Below are 17,759 nucleotides of genomic sequence, written 5' to 3' on the forward strand. Positions count from 1 at the left end.
TACTTTGTGATGCTCTTATGTTTCCTTTGTAAGTCTTTGTTGTTTCCCTTTTAAACTTTTCAATACTTCAAGTTGTTATTTTTGTCATTCTCGAAAGTTATTATGCTTCTAATTTGTTGTAATAAGGGGCAATTAGTAGGTGTGAAGTTCTAGAATTGCTAGAAATATTTTCTGGGTTACACCATGAGAATGGCCAAATCTGCAAATTGGGTACTTGAGGCAACTAAAGACGTCAAAATACCAAAGAGAAACAAGAAAAGGAAGAGAGAAGAAGAAGAATACGTAAGCCAAGAAGATTATACCGCTGCAGCGTGTAAGGAACTATACAGGTCACTCATAGATCGAATATAACTTCCCGACAGTTAAATGTTCTGGCATGTTTATTTTATGCACAAAAAAATCTATTTGAGCTAGAGATTTGAAATTTTTTGGAATGTTTCAGGGTCCTATTTGAAGGGAAGTAGACTACAGACACCAACGCACTACCAACAGGAAGGAAAATACGCACTGATTAACTATAAAAAAAATCTTAATTTTGAGTATCAGATGTGAATATTTTTAGAATAAAAACTTGTTGCCGAAGTGGCATGACACAGTATAGTTTTTGGTAGACATATTGTTAATATGTACTTGAAGTTTCAAGCATCTAAGTAAGATAGTTAGTCAATGCATACATTCCAAGTATTGACGCATGAGAAAATCTAATTTACTGGTCTTCCAAGGAAAACTGTAATAAAGTCAACATGAAAAATATTGTTCAACAAGAAACACTCCTATTGACCTATAATTGTCATCCTACTAAGAGTTCATGCTTTTTAGTTATAGCCGTGTAAACTTAATGAAAGTTGTTAGTATTTTTTTTTTTTTTAGGCGTTCACAGGCAAGTTAGTTTAACTCTGGTAGCGACAAGTTAGTCTAACTCTGTTAGCGATCGCCGAAGAAGGGCGGAGAAATTCACGAAGAAGATTTTGGATTCGTCGCTGGCTTGCTCAGCGAACCGCTAGTGGAGAACCACTACATATGATGCACAACGATCTGAGATACGTAGTAGTAGTGGTTACACCGACATGAATCAGATGACGGGCGCTATTTGAAACCGTTAGTTCGGACAGTTTGTGTGTTTTATGTGCACAATATAATGTTATTTTATTGAGTATGATCCCATATTCTAATGAACACTTTCTGTCTTCAGTTGATCAAATATAAGAGTGGAATTAAGTGAATTGAATTATACCTGGTGCAATTAAGGGGATTTTCTTATTGTCCAAACACGGTTCGGCACACTTGTGCCATCAACAGTCAGAAATGTTGATTTAGCTCTGAAAATACAACATGGTTTGCAGAATAATTACCGTGTCAAAATATTAGGCCTAAAAATATTTTACATCTGTTTCAGCCATCACCTTAGACACTAGATGGTTAGGGGTGGTGCAACCTAGTCGTTTACAAGTAAATGATGTTTTCCTAAGGCTTATGTAGCTTGTCATCTGTAACAACATGATGTTTTCGTGAAGGTTACCTATTCACCTGAAACAACATGACGTTTTTTTGAAAGTGGTTGGCGGGATAAGAAAATCACTTTTTTTCAGCGCAATTTCTTTACCCGAAAATATTTCGCGAGTGTATTTTTTGATTACTTTCTTTTGCCTCCTTGTCCTTGTCCTCACATGCACGATCTTATCGTATGTGTAGACACGCAAAAAACCGATACATACTAGTTTGTAGGAAGAGCAAGGACACAGAAAGTGACTGTAAGTAATCACAAGCTACTGTCGCGAAGTATTATCGTGCGTTACAGATGACAAGCTACAGGATGGGGAAACTATAGCTAATGTTGAAAATGACCACCATTCATCTCTTGGAACTTTTGGGCCCTGGTCAGCAAGTTGCTGAAAGCGGGCCGAAGCTGGACTCCTTCTTGAAGACTACGACGGTTGTCGCGATACACAGTAAACTTGAGGGCTTCCCACACAAAGTAATCGCACACTGACAGATCAGGTGACCTGTGTGACCTGCTAGGGCCGTGACCAGACTGACCTCTGCTAACAACTCTAAGGCGTGAAGATTGAGTAAATGTGCTCCATGGTTCGGCCAGCGGTAAGGGCAGTTACTCCATCCTATTGGAAGAAACTGCCCTTTCCTCCTCCGTTAATGCAGCCACAAGTGGTTTCAAAATGTCGGAAATGTAAAGCCTCGAAGTCAGCGTCTGATTAACGAAGATGAGACCAATAATGCGGCGTGCGGACACTGCACATCAAACCCCAACTTTCTGATTAAGCAGTGGTGTTTCGTGGAAGTTATGCGAATTCTCCGCTGCCCAGAACCTGTAATTCTATGAGTAGACATAACAACTCAGGTGAAACCAGGCTTCATTAGACGTGTCCAAGCAATTCATTGTTACCTTAGAGAACAGCCACTCAGAAGACTGGAGGCGCTGAGGAGCATCTGCTGGTTTTAATGCATGGACAAAAGACACTATGTAGAGCCACAAGTGCAGATCCGGGTGATTCGGCCACAAGATCGACGTGATATGCCGGACTCTTGTGACAGGCGTCGGGTTGTTTTGGTAGGATTCTGACGCATTTTCTGGTGAAGTAAAGCCATTTTTTTTTTTTTTTTGGTGTGCAGGCACCTTTCGGGATGTTTTTTTCACTTGTTCAAAACAGATCCTGTCATTTTCTGGCTAAGCGTTGTTGCATGATACTCTTTGCTGGCACTTTGACAGCATTAAACTTCTCAGCAAACAACTAACCACACCATTTCCACGACTTCGTCGCTACCTAACTTTCCACAGCTAACACTCGCCGTTCCCCTGTGAGTACCATCGTCCCCTTTGCAATTGTCTACTCGCAATGACACAGCCCGCGCTATCCTCTGAACCGGTGTGGATCACGTGGCGGGCGTACACGTGGTGTGTGCGTCACAGGGTGCTGTTATATGTTCATCACTTCCTTATCTGTTGCTCCCCTCCCAACACATTTCTCAGATAGTAGGCACATATACCACTGGATGTACCTGCAAAATTATTTCATTTTACGACAAACTGAAACTTCCTGGCAGATTAAAACTGTGTGCCGGACCGAGGCTCGAACTCGGGACCTTTGCCTGTCGCGGGCAAGTGCTCTACCAACTGAGCTACCCAAGCACGACTCACGACCCATCCTCACAGCTTCAGTTCTGCCAGTACCTCGTCTCCTACGTTCCAAACTTCACACAAGCTCTTCTGTTAACCTTGCAGAAGCTGTGAGGACGGGTCGTGAGTCGCGCTTTGGTAGCTCAGTTGGTAGAGCACTTGTCCGCGAAAGGCAAAGGTCCCGAGTTCGAGTCTCGGTCCGGCACACAATTTTAATCTGCCAGGAAGTTTCATATCAGCGCACACTCCGCTGCAGAGTGAAAATCTCATTCTAGATTTCAGGATTTCCTACAAAGCCCAACCTGCTAGAGTAGTGCTCGTCAAACTTCTTTGCTCAAGAGCCTATACCAACATTGCAGATTGGCACTTCGGGCAGCAAATATAGACGTCTAATTGGCAACGTCCTTAAATTAGTATGTTGTGAGCCCCCAGCAGATAGTAATGGAATAGTAACATAGCTGCAGGCCTACAATTAGTGACAGAAGTTCGCACACTTCGTGTAGACTGTTCTATGTTTCAGATTACTGCCACCCTCATCAACCCGAAAGTTGTGGCATCGTCATTGCCTGTCGAAGTGTTCTGTTGGCTTTATCAGCAAATGATTAATGAGTTAATAACAGTAGTTCTACTTATACTTAAAAGCATTATACAATAAGAGACACGGTCACAAATGTTTGCCAAATGCTTTGAATGTCATTGTTGTTCCACTCATTGCGCTGTATTACAACATCCTTAGTTTATTTGCGCATTCATTGCTAAAAATATGTTTCGCATCTGAAGATCACAGCCTCTGTAATGCACATTCACGAATCCATGCTACGTCCGTGTCGAACTTTATACCATTGCTACTGATCGGTTAGCGTCGCGCAAGCCTGTGAGTTGTCAGTAGTGGAAGGCAAACAATAAAATAATCCAACCTCTCACATTCGCTAACTTGCATTTGTCACCCTATTTACCCCTCCGCCCCCGAGGTAAGCCAACTTGAGTTTGCTCTCAGCCGAATTCACCATCGTCAAATAAAATTAAGTACATCCTAAAGTAATATTGACACTTCAGGGCGAGTTATTGCGAGGTCGCAAGTTCAATCTTTAGTAATGCTCATCTGAAAGTGTGGTGTTAACAATTATGAGAGGCAAAGTATTAGCTGCTAATGATTCACCACGTGCATCAGGAGGACGGTAGAAAGGACGACAGAAAATGAGTGTCCGGGAAGTGCAGAGAGCAACCGTCTTTGGGATGTACGAGGGTTGAATGAAAAGTAATGCCTCCGCCTTCATTAATTGGGTTTGGATGTGAATATTTTTATAAATCAAACGCAGAAATAATCCTTAGAATGTGATATTTAATTACCAATATTCACTCTTCCACATATTCACCAGCCAATTGTATACATTTCTGCCAACGATGAACAAATTTTCTGAAGCCGTCACGGAAGAAGTCGACACACTGTTTCCACAACCACAGTCTCACTGTTGTCTCAGGGTCTTCATACGAAGCATAATGATGTCCCCGCAGATTGTCTTTCACTATCGGGAACAGAGGGAAATCAGATGTTGCTAAATCTGGAGTGTATGGACGATGCCGTACGGTGGTGAGATTCAGTCTCTGAAGTTCTGCTATGGTGGCACGTGAAGTGTGTTGTTTGGCATTGTCATGCTGCAGGAAAACATTTCCCTTTTCCGTCCGGACACTTGTTCGCTGTTGTTTCAGAGTTCGCAGCGTTGTGATGATACGACGATCGTCCTGAATCATTCTGTCAACAGTTTGCTTGTGAAACTCGGTGGTTGCTGTCACAGGACGTCCAACTCTTTGTCTGTCATGCAGGTCAGATGTTCCCGCCTCAACATCTTCAAACTTAATCGACAACGACACACAATAGTCACATCAACACAGTCACCATAAACTGCTGTGGGTCTCTGATGAATCTCCTTTGGGGTGACACCTGTCAAGAATTCAATGACTGCACGTTGCTTAAATCGCATTGACCGACCGTCTGCGCAGGTTCCATAGTTTACACTGTAACAACACAACCGTTCAATGCTAAGGCTTCCCACCAACTGGAGCTGTAGAGAAAAGGCTACGGAACAAGCCAGTACCTGCCGCATACCATTGCTGCCAACTGTTAAAGAGTTACGAAGGTGGAGGCGTTACTTTTAAGTCAACTCTCGTGTGTATTACATTTCACAAAATGGACATAGTCGACATTCAAAAAATGTTCAAAACAAACCATTAACTTGCACCATGAACACCAAATGAAGAACGGCACACCACAGTGATCACAAATGTTTGCACAACCAAGATCGACGGCGAACGCCTTGGGAGTTACCAACTGTGCATGACATTCAGCTACGTATCCACTCTTAAAAAATGTATACATGACGATATTAGTGTAACAGGATGGCAACTGATGGATTGTGATGGGATGCAGCCGAATTCGTAACAGTGTGTCGTGGAGCTTATTGTGAAATTGGCTATCCTTTTAGGCATGTGAGACAAGGGGACAGAAACGTGCCGTGGCTCACGAAACTCAGGAGTTTAAATTCTTGAAAGAGGACAAGTGAGTTTAAAAAAATTTCGAGAGTTTTTTATCGGTTATAGAATGGATCTATTGCCCTTGACCACGCCTGAGAGAAATGAAAGTGGTATAATCATAAAGTTTTATTATCAAATCGAAAAAAATACGTAATTAGGGTTTTGTTAATTTGTTGGTGAGCACCGAAATCACCGCGCCACAAAACCGCAGCACGCCTCCAAGAGTAGACAAACAAAATGGTGCAGCTGTTGGACGGATTACGCCATTTTGTTTGTCTGCTCTACCGGCGTGCTGCGGTGTTGTGGTGTGGCGGTTTCAATGTCCTCCATCAAAGTAACAAAACACTAATTACGTAATTTTTTTATTTGATAATTGAAACTTTTTGGCTTTCCTCGTAACTACACTCCTGGAAATGGAAAAAAGAGCACATTGACACCGGTGTGTCAGACCCACCATACTTGCTCCGGACACTGCGAGAGGGCTGTACAAGCAATGATCACACGCACGGCACAGCGGACACACCAGGAACCGCGGTGTTGGCCATCGAATGGCGCTAGCTGCGCAGCATTTGTGCACCGCCGCCGTCAGTGTCAGCCAGTTTGCCGTGGCATACGGAGCTCCATCGCAGTCTTTAACACTGGTAGCATGCCGCGACAGCGTGGACGTGAACCGTATGTGCAGTTGACGGACTTTGAGCGAGGGCGTATAGTGGGCATGCGGGAGGCCGGGTGGACGTACCGCCGAATTGCTCAACACGTGGGGCGTGAGGTCTCCACAGTACATCGATGTTGTCGCCAGTGGTCGGCGGAAGGTGCACGTGCCCGTAGACCTGGGACCGGACCGAAGCGACGCACGGATGCACGCCAAGACCGTAGGATCCTACGCAGTGCCGTAGGGGACCGCACCGCCACTTCCCAGCAAATTAGGGACACTGCTGCTCCTGGGGTATCGGCGAGGACCATTCGCAACCGTCTCCATGAAGCTGGGCTACGGTCCCGCACACCGTTAGGCCGTCTTCCGCTCACGCCCCAACATCGTGCAGCCCGCCTCCAGTGGTGTCGCGACAGGCGTGAATGGAGGGACGAATGGAGACGTGTCGTCTTCAGCGATGAGAGTCGCTTCTGCCTTGGTGCCAATGATGGTCGTATGCGTGTTTGGCGCCGTGCAGGTGAGCGCCACAATCAGGACTGCATACGACCGAGGCACACAGGGCCAACACCCGGCATCATGGTGTGGGGAGCGATCTCCTACACTGGCCGTACACCACTGGTGATCGTCGAGGGGACACTGAATAGTGCACGGTACATCCAAACCGTCATCGAACCCATCGTTCTACCATTCCTAGACCGGCAAGGGAACTTGCTGTTCCAACAGGACAATGCACGTCCGCATGTATCCCGTGCCACCCAACGTGCTCTAGAAGGTGTAAGTCAACTACCCTGGCCAGCAAGATCTCCGGATCTGTCCCCCATTGAGCATGTTTGGGACTGGATGAAGCGTCGTCTCACGCGGTCTGCACGTCCAGCACGAACGCTGGTCCAACTGAGGCGCCAGGTGGAAATGGCATGGCAAGCCGTTCCACAGGACTACATCCAGCATCTCTACGATCGTCTCCATGGGAGAATAGCAGCCTGCATTGCTGCGAAAGGTGGATATACACTGTACCAGTGCCGACTTGTGCATGCTCTGTTGCCTGTGTCTATGTGCCTGTGGTTCTGTCAGTGTGATCATGTGATGTATCTGACCCCAGGAATGTGTCAATAAAGTTTCCCCTTCCTGGGACAATGAATTCACGGTGTTCTTATTTCAATTTCCAGGAGTGTAGCTGTGCATAGAAGAATTAAATTTAGTGCTTTTCCAAAACAACGCCCGTAAATTGTTGTTGTCCTTGGCATTCTTAATTGATTAAATGCTATTTACAGAAATTCTTTCGACGTATGAAAGTCTTCCAGCAGAGACTAGAAATCAGTATACTAAGATCCACATAACATTAGATTTGTAATCCTTATCCGATTTGCTCAGCAATTATTGTCTACGTTTACTGCTTCAGAACATTGTGAAGAGTTGTAAGTAGGCTGTTTAGGTTTTTATGCTGGTAACGCCACGTAGCGCTCTATATGAAAATCACTGTGCTGTGCTGTGCTGTGTGAAGTCTGTGGCTGGTTTGCATTGTTGGTGTAGTGGACTGTTAAGGCAGCCAGTCCACAGTGAAGTAGCCGAAAGGGCACGCGTCAACTCACGCCGTCTGGCGTTAAGTCTGGAACAGGATTCGTAATGAATGTGATAAAGAAAAGAACGTAGCTACTAGAATACTTAACTTTTATATCGTCCTTTGGTATACAGCATTCTTGATGATACAAGTGAGACTCAGTAGATACATGAAGTTACTTATGGCGCCTTGCTAGGTCGTAGCCATTAACTTAGCTGAAGGCTATTCTATCTGCTCGGCAAATGAGCGAAAGGCTTCGTTAGTGTAGTCGCTAGCAATGTCGTCCGTACAACTGGGGCGAGTGCTAGTAAGTCTCTCGAGACCTGCCGTGTGGTGGCGCTCGGTCTGCGATGACTCAGTGGCGACACGCGGGTCCGACATGTACTAATGGACCGCGGCCGATTTAAGGTACCACCTAGCAAGTGTGGTGTCTGGCGGTGACACCACAGTTGGAATATTCGATATTGTAGTGTTGGGCAGTTGTATGTGAACAGCGCGTAGCGTTGCACATTTGGAGGTGAGCCGCCAGCAGTGGTGTATGTGTGGGGAGAGAGATGGCGGAGTTTTGAGAGCAGATGATCTGGACGTGTGTCCATCAGAAAGTGTAAATTTGTAAGACTGGATGTCATGAACTGATATATATATATATATATATATATATATATATATATATATATATATATATAATGACGTTTGAACGCTATTAAGGTAAATACATTGTTTATTCTCTATCAAAATATTTCGTTTGCTAAGTATGCCTATCAGTAGTTAGTGCCTTCAGTAGTTAGAATCTTTTATTTAGCTGGCAGTATTGACGCTCACTGTATTGCCGTAGTTCGAGTAACGAAGATTTTTGTGAAGCAAGTGATTCATGTAAGGTATAGGTTATTGTTAGTCGGGGCCATTCTTTTGTAGGGATTATTGAAAGTCAGATTGCGTTGCGCTAAAAATATTGTGTGTCAGTTGAGTGATGATCAGAATAAGTATAGAGAGAAATGTCTGAGTACGTTCAGTTTTGCTCAGCTGTTTGAAAATCAAATAACGTAAGAGGTTTTCCAGCACTGTCATTTATAAAAATTTTCTAATGGGAGGTGTCAGAGTAATTGCAGTGACGATATATTAGCATTAGTTTCGTCTTAGCCGGCCGCGGTGGTCTCGCGGTTCTAGGCGCGCAGTCCGGAACCGTGCGACTGCTACGGTCGCAGGTTCGAATCCTGCCTCGGGCATGGATGTGTGTGATGTCCTTAGGTTAGTTAGGTTTAAGTAGTTCTAAGTTCTAGGGGACTGATGACCACGGCAGTTGAGTCCCATAGTGCTCAGAGCCATTTTTAGTTTCGTCTTACGAGGTCGCAAAAGGAGAATGATGTTTACGGCATTCGACACCACACACATTGTCTACCATGCAGTCAGAATATTGGCTCCTAATTACAGCAGGGGGCGGGACTGGAGGTGTCCAATGGTGAGCAAAGCATGAGGATACGGAGCGAAGTTGAACTGCTTAGTCGACGAGTAACTCACAACAGTGCTATAGTGCTAGTGGTGTTGATACAAGGCAGGACAATGGTAATGATAAACAACGCTAACATTGCATTATATCTACAACAACAGGCTCCAAAGCTGACATTTCGTCAGAAAGGAACCCAGGGAATTTCGCATAGTGAGAAATAAGTGGCAGATGAAACTGTGGCGTTTCTACAAGATGAGTCAGTGGAATGTGTAGAGTCGTATACACTCGACTGTGCAGACAATGTACATGAAGACTATAATGATGACGATTCGTGCTTAACAAGTGAAATTAAAAAAAAATGGCTCTGAGCACTATGGGACTTAACATCTATGGTCATCAGTCCCCTAGAACTTAGAACTACTTAAACCTAACTAACCTAAGGACAGCACACAACACCCAGCCATCACGAGGCAGAGAAAATCCCTGACCCCGCCGGGAATCGAACCCGGGAACCCGGGCGTGGGAAGCGAGAACGCTACCGCACGACCACGAGATGCGGGCAAGTGAAATTACAACAGGTGTCCAACCATGTAGTTTATCATCCTTGTCGGAAAGAGAGATACCAATCCCGCGTCGAGTGAAACATCGTTGTTCAAGGAGCGGGTTGTAAACATAAACACTTACTTGTACGATCATCCCCAGTATAGTAAAAGATGCAATTATGAACAGATACCGAAAATGTCCGCAGCAGTGTAAATGAATAGTGCACAAGAAAGCTACAGATATTGAAGGGAGGACAAGGCGCACTTGTTACAAATAACGGTGTTGGCGCGTTTCGAGGATGCTCGATACAATTTAAAGGATGAGCATGATAATGACCTACTACGTTATGCAAATCAAATTGCGTGCGACATAGAGTACAGTGATTTCAAGGGAAACAGTGGATGGTTGCATAACTTCAATGGATGCTGATGGTGATGATGATGAGACCCATACTTCTTTACAGAGCGTAGGGGAACGACGCGGGAGACCCGCACCATCTTACTAGGCAAGATCCTAGTGGAGGTGGTTTGCCATTGCCTTCCTCCGACCGTAATGGGGATGAATGATGATGATGAAGACGACACTACAACACCCAGTCATCTCGAGGCAGGAAAAATCCCAGACCCCGCCGAGAATCGAACCCGGAACCCCGTGCTCGGGAAGCGAGAACGCTACCGCGAGACAACGAGCTGCGGACCTATGGATGCTAAGACAACGAAATTTGAAGCAAAGCGTCAACTTGACGACGCACAGCAAACTGCGAGATCGGCCCGAAAATTTAGAGATGAGATAAGCAAACGTACGCCTTCGTTCCGTAAGGAAACTGTTTTCAACTCCAACCAGTCGGGATTTGAAGAGGAAATGCATATGAAAGGAACCCTAGAAATCAAAGGTACCAAGACAGTTTTATCAATAGCAACTAATATCAGTGCCTTAACGCGTTCGTATACAATTATGCCGAATCTTATTATGGATGGTAAATTTTCTGGAAAGTTATTTATTGTGCTGCGATGTGTTGTAAGTGTTCTGCCCTTTACAATTCTTTCTCTTGTGCGTGATCTTGCAAGGGCAGTAGGGAATATTTACGTCACAGCAAGGAAGAGTGGGAAAACGGGCATAAGAGAACTGTAATTATGATGTGAGCACTGCTTTTGATCAGCAGCTGCACTGCGTATATTGATATCATACTCCTTCAGAGCAAACTACCCCTCCTGAAAAATGTGTAACCTTGCAGAACATACCATCTGGGAACTGGAATTCAACCTTTGGATGTTTGTTTTTCCGCGCCTACAAAACATATTATCGCACTATCTGCAGATACGCCTTAAAGAATAGCCAGTTTCACGATAAGCTCCGCGAGCAATTGTTTCGCACTCGGCTGCATGCTATCACATTCCAGCCGTCCTCATCACCCCGTTATACTAGTATGATTCTATATGCTTTCTTTAAGAGTGGATACCCAGCTGAACTTCCTGCACGGTTTGTAACTGCCAAGGAGTTCGCTTCGATCTTGATGGTGCAAACTCTTGTGATTCCTATGATGCGCTATTTTTCATTCGGTGCCCACGGCGCAACTTAGTGGTTTGTGTTGAACATTTCTTGAATGTTGACTATGGCATTTTGTGAACTGTAATACATACAGTACACCCCGTAGAAGGCTGATCTCTGCATTTCCCGGACACTCATTTTCTGTCGCTACCCTGGTGTACATGGTGAATCATAAGCAACTAATATTTTTCTTCTCGTAATTGTTAAAATAACACTTCCAAATGAGGCTTACTTAACACTGAGTCCGCAGCTCGTGGTCGTGCGGTAGCGTTCTCGCTTCCCACGCACGGGTTCCCGGGTTCGATTATCGACGGGGTCAGAGATTTTCTGTGCCTCGTGATGACTGGGTGTTGTGTGCTGTCCTTAGGTTAGTTAGGTTTAAGTAGTTCTAAGTTCTAGGGGACTGATGACCATAGATGTTAAGTCCCATAGTGCTCAGAGCCATTTTCAGACTGAACTTGCGACATCGCAGTAACTTGCCCTGAAGTGTCAATAACGGGAACTTAACAGTACAGAGAATAGGACAACGCTAGAAGTCAATTTATTAAGTGAAAAAAATGGTTCAACTGGCTCTGAGCACTAGGGACTTAACATTTCAGGTCATCAGTCCCCTAGAACTTAGAACTACTTAAACCTAACTAACCTAAGGATATCAAACACATCAGTGCCCGAGGCAGGATTCGAACCTGCGACCGTAGCAGTCGCGCGGTTCCGGACTGAAGCGCCTAAAACCTCTCAGCCACCGCGGCCGGCTGTTCAAGTGATTTTTACATATTCTTAGTGGCTGCATAAATAAAGTAAAGCTACGATCCCACAGTCACAGTATATCTTTCGAGAGGATGTGACTGTATTTCGAACACTTGTGGTTACCACTTCCAGTTTATAGTAAAAAAAAGGAAAAAGTTAACTCTTTCATTCGCACCTCCAGGTACACATTTTAACTGACAGGTAATTACATGATATGGAGATTTTAGCACACACTTCGAGTTGATAGGTAATAGATAAGTTTCGTCTCTCGTCTTGGAAATCGAGCTATAAAAATTACTATAGTAAGCAAATTTACGTGGCCTGTTCCTTAAATTTTTTTCTCCTATCACTGGAGTTCATCTTCTGTAGTCTCCTGTTTTAATATTTTGTTTCTTAAAGTAATTATTTTCACGTTTACGCTCGTAGTTGGAAATCTGTGAATGGTAGTTATTAGTGCGAATATTTGAATTATGCATATGAAGCGCCACGGACCGCTCAGCCATTAATATGCATGACGGTAAACGGTCGTGAGCTCGTTAGCAATTAACAGCTCTATCCCGCGGCACATGTCTGATAGATGTGGTATTCAGGAACCGCGGGCAGCAGGCTCATCCCCTGTGGGACATCAGTTAGCGTTACCGTTAATGCCGGCCGTGCTGGATGCCGTCGGGTGGCGCTCAAGGCGAACAGATTGCGGATGTCTGGCTGCGGAAGCTTCCAGAGCTCACGCTCTGACGGTCACTTTTAGTTTTAAAAGAACCGAATGTCCAAATGAAAACCCTGTCTTCCCACCCTAGTACCGCACGTGCTGATTACTCACGGGGTACCTGTGAACGAACAGTTACAAAATTCAGACTGAATTAATATTACACTCCTGGAAATGGAAAAAAGAACACATTGACACCGGTGTGTCAGACCCACCATACTTGCTCCGGACACTGCGAGAGGGCTGTACAAGCAATGATCACACGCACGGCACAGCGGACACACCAGGAACCGCGGTGTTGGCCGTCGAATGGCGCTAGCTGCGCAGCATTTGTGCACCGCAGCCGTCAGTGTCAGCCAGTTTGCCGTGGCATACGGAGCTCCATCGCAGTCTTTAACACTGGTAGCATGCCGCGACAGCGTGGACGTGAACCGTATGTGCAGTTGACGGACTTTGAGCGAGGGCGTATAGTGGGCATGCGGGAGGCCGGGTGGACGTACCGCCGAATTGCTCAACACGTGGGGCGTGAGGTCTCCACAGTACATCGATGTTGTCGCCAGTGGTCGGCGGAAGGTGCACGTGCCCGTCGACCTGGGACCGGACCGCAGCGACGCACGGATGCACGCCAAGACCGTAGGATCCTACGCAGTGCCGTAGGGGACCGCACCGCCACTTCCCAGCAAATTAGGGACACTGTTGCTCCTGGGGTATCGGCGAGGACCATTCGCAACCGTCTCCATGAAGCTGGGCTACGGTCCCGCACACCGTTAGGCCGTCTTCCGCTCACGCCCCAACATCGTGCAGCCCGCCTCCAGTGGTGTCGCGACAGGCGTGAATGGAGGGACGAATGGAGACGTGTCGTCTTCAGCGATGAGAGTCGCTTCTGCCTTGGTGCCAATGATGGTCGTATGCGTGTTTGGCGCCGTGCAGGTGAGCGCCACAACATACGACCGAGGCACACAGGGCCAACACCCGGCATCATGGTGTGGGGAGCGATCTCCTACACTGGCCGTGCACCACTGGTGATCGTCGAGGGGACACTGAATAGTGCACGGTACGTCCAAACCGTCACCGAACCCATCGTTCTACCATTCCTAGACCGGCAAGGGAACTTGCTGTTCCAACAGGACAATGCACGTCTGCATGTATCCTGTGCCACCCAACGTGCTCTAGAAGGTGTAAGTCAACTACCCTGGCCAGCAAGATCTCCGGCTCTGTCCCCCATTGAGCATGTTTGGGACTGGATGAAGCGTCGTCTCACGCGGTCTGCACGTCCAGCACGAACGCTGGTCCAACTGAGGCGCCAGGTGGAAATGGCATGGCAAGCCGTTCCACAGGACTACATCCAGCATCTCTACGATTGTCTCCATGGGAGAATAGCAGCCTACATTGCTGCGAAAGGTGGATATACACTGTACTAGTGCCGACATTGTGCATGCTCTGTTGCCTGTGTCTATGTGCTTGTGGTTCTGTCAGTGTGATCATGTGATGTATCTGACCCCAGGAATGTGTCAATAAAGTTTCCCCTTCCTGGGACAATGAATTCACGGTGTTCTTATTTCAATTTCCAGGAGTGTAACTTAGTAAAGCACTACTATGTTCAAAACAGCACTACGTTTGATGACAGCTTAGTCCTATTGATCGACGTTATATAGTACTCTTCTACAGGTGTCCCAGAAGTAATGGTCAGTACGCAAAGATACGACAGGAACGATGATTCGAAACAAAAATGTCTAGTACACACGGGCTGTAAAATGCATACCTTAAGAGTTGCGATATTTGTTCATCTTGGATACCTTTCCGTATACTGAAAGGTGGTAGTATGGAACAAAACAAGAAAAAATGTCTAGTAAACATCGGCCTTAAATTGCACACATTAAGAACTATGAGCAACTGTTCTTCTTCGCTACTGAGATTCACATCTCATTTAGTGAACAGGTGCTCGTAGCTCTTAAGGTAAGCATTTTGAGTCCATGTTTACTACATACTTGTTCCCATTTTGTTCCATGCTACCTCCTCCCAAGATATGGAAAGCAAGGAACAAAGCCGTCCGGGGTGGCCGAGCGGTTGTAGGCGCTACAGTAAGGAACCGCGCGACCGCTACGGTCGCAGGTTCGAATCCTGCCACGGGCATGCGTGTGTGTGATGTCCGTAGGTTAGTTAGGTTTAAGTAGTTCTAAGTTCTGGGGGACTTATCACCTCAGAAGTTAAGTCCCATAGTGCTCAGAGCCATTTAAACCATTTTGAACAAGGAACAAAGCAGTAGAAGAGATTTGTTTCACAATGTCGAAGATGAAGCTCTCGTAGCTCTTAAGATACGCATTTTAGAGCTCAGTTTACATGACATTTTCGCCTCGAATGATCGTTCCTGTCATATGCCTGAAAACTGAACGTCCCTCTGGAGACACCTTGTGTGGCGTCTACTCCACATACGAAAACGTAAAACGTAGACAGACCATTTCAGTCATTCCTAGTGTCATCTACCGTAGTCTTTGCAACAGTGTAAGCCCGAGATTTTTCCTTGATGTTTCCCACACACGGCGAGAGCTCTCAGGACAGATTTCTGCCAGATCTTACAAAGAAAGTGCATCTAATTATTCAATTAAAAACAAATCCATTCACAGATTCACACAGGATGAGACATTCCGTACTGGAACCTTCCAGAACCCCACTCTCTCTCTTCCTGCACATCTCGCGCTGCCAAAGGTGGTTATTCAGGTTTTTAACAGGTAGCTATACTAATGTGACTGGACAGTGAATCAGCATTCCATGTTTTGAGTCGGTAGTAAAATATTTCAAGCATTATGACTCAATACACAACTTAAGCTCTTTATTTACTCGTATCATGTGAAACAGGTTTTCCTCTTAGCTGTACTATTTATTCCAGTGAACAAATTATACAGCGATCAGTTTCGGAGTCATAAGGTTTTATCTTCAGGAACCTGCAAAAAGCACATACGCCAATCGAGAACCATCAGGTCGAAAGTCTCTCGAAGGAGTAGAAAAGGTAAAACCATCCACAGATTTGGCATGTGTCAGTATCAAAATCATGTTCTGTAACTAGAGGCACCATTGATTCCACTTTAACCACAAATACTATGTAAAGTCGTTTCAGAGTAAGGTTTGTCGTCAGTTTGCTCGGTGGCGCTCCTGATTGGTGGCTAGCAGCTAGCAGCTGGCTAACTTGCGTGTTAAAGCTCTCACGTGGTGTAATATTCGGCACGGCAGGTAGAAGACCAGCCAGACTGCATGAACGGCAACACGTGCAACCCTGCTGATATGCAGTACTTCAAAAAGGATTTCACAGAAATTTCGTTCTCTCACATCTCTTAGACCATTCTTCAGCTTCATCAGGAATTGTATACTACTTCGTTAACTGACATACTTATTGTGATAATCTGACATTAAGTAATCTACTGTACGAGAATTGTGTAGTTTGCAATGTAAAGTAGGGATCTCTATGAGTCTGCGTTTGGTGCATGTTACAGTGCGTTTAAAATAAGTTGCGACTTTTGACAGGTCAGTATGGAGCGAGAGGATGCAAGGGTAGTTGTCAGAGTGTGCTGGGTGCGCCAGCAGGTGACTGTAGTATAATCCTAGGCCTACTGACCGCGGAAGCAGTCAGGCTCGGTTGACTACGTGAATAGCAAGCCTGCCGATCGGCGATCTTCTTAAACGATTTTAAAGAAACTATTCGGAGATAAATTCTCATTCTCGCTTGTCTTATAGGTTAACATGTCAGCTTCATGATGAACCGCCTATCATTCCGTTAATGGTCGTGGTTACTGTGATATTTCGATAGTAAGTAAACTACTGCAAGAAATTCTTAGTTTGCAGTGAAAAATAGGTATCGCTATGAATTTGTGTTTGGTGCGTGTTAGGTTACATGTTGCTGCGTATTAAATAAAAAATACATAATATATTGAATTATTCGTTAAAGTGGGGAGGATATCGCTGTCTGTTTCCAAACTTGAGAAAATGGAATGTATGTTTAGTGCCTCGTCACGAACTCATGCATCAGTGAAAAAACTAGAATGAAATATTCATAAATTCCTCTCATCTCATAATGCTAGATATCGAAACAAGATTTTGTCAAATAATAGATCACAAAGCCGAGAGTGTTTTGTCAAGTGATTAATATGCGAACCTTCCATATCTACCGCGATATTCAAGCAACTACAGATTTTTTCAATGAAATAATGTAATTGCTGAGGGCCATCGACAGCCGTTGAAACGCCCGACCTTCTGTAGATTTTGTAACAATATAAGAGAGGATGTTACAAGCGTACTTTATACTGAGAACAGGCTGTTTCATATACTATTGTATTGACTTGCACTAAGTTCTTAGTTTAATAATACACTATTTCAGGTTTCTGTCGCAATTTCAACTGCATTAGAATGTTAGTGAGAAACATATTTCGATACTCTGCTGTGTTTTGACAAAAGAAGCAGATTTCAGCATGATGACAAGAGAAGTTACGTATTCCTCAAAACTCGCCACAGTCCTTCATGAATCAGTGTCTCCTCAACTACCTTCTTGGCATGGCTGACAACTGAAGACCACACCTATCGTGTAACATTTGCAGTGACTGCTTTTGTCAGCATTTCAACTTCTGTGCGCGTAAACTTCTTATTGTGTTTGCCACATTACTTTTCACCTAGGCCCAAACACTCTGTCGGATTTAAATGAGTATGGTACGGAGGATGCCTGATTAAACTATTCCCTTTACAGTCAGCCAATTCGTATATGCGGTAACGTGAAGTTTCAGCTTGGAAAAGCTGCAAGTTTCATTAATTTCGCGTTACGACTTTCCCTCATGGAATATTGTTTTGTACACAGAACAAAATATCCACTTTTATCGACTGCATTGTTGGAGTTTTTGCACGTATTGA

The sequence above is a fragment of the Schistocerca nitens genome, chromosome 2, assembly GCF_023898315.1.
Source record: "Schistocerca nitens isolate TAMUIC-IGC-003100 chromosome 2, iqSchNite1.1, whole genome shotgun sequence".
NCBI lineage: Eukaryota > Metazoa > Arthropoda > Insecta > Orthoptera > Acrididae > Schistocerca > Schistocerca nitens.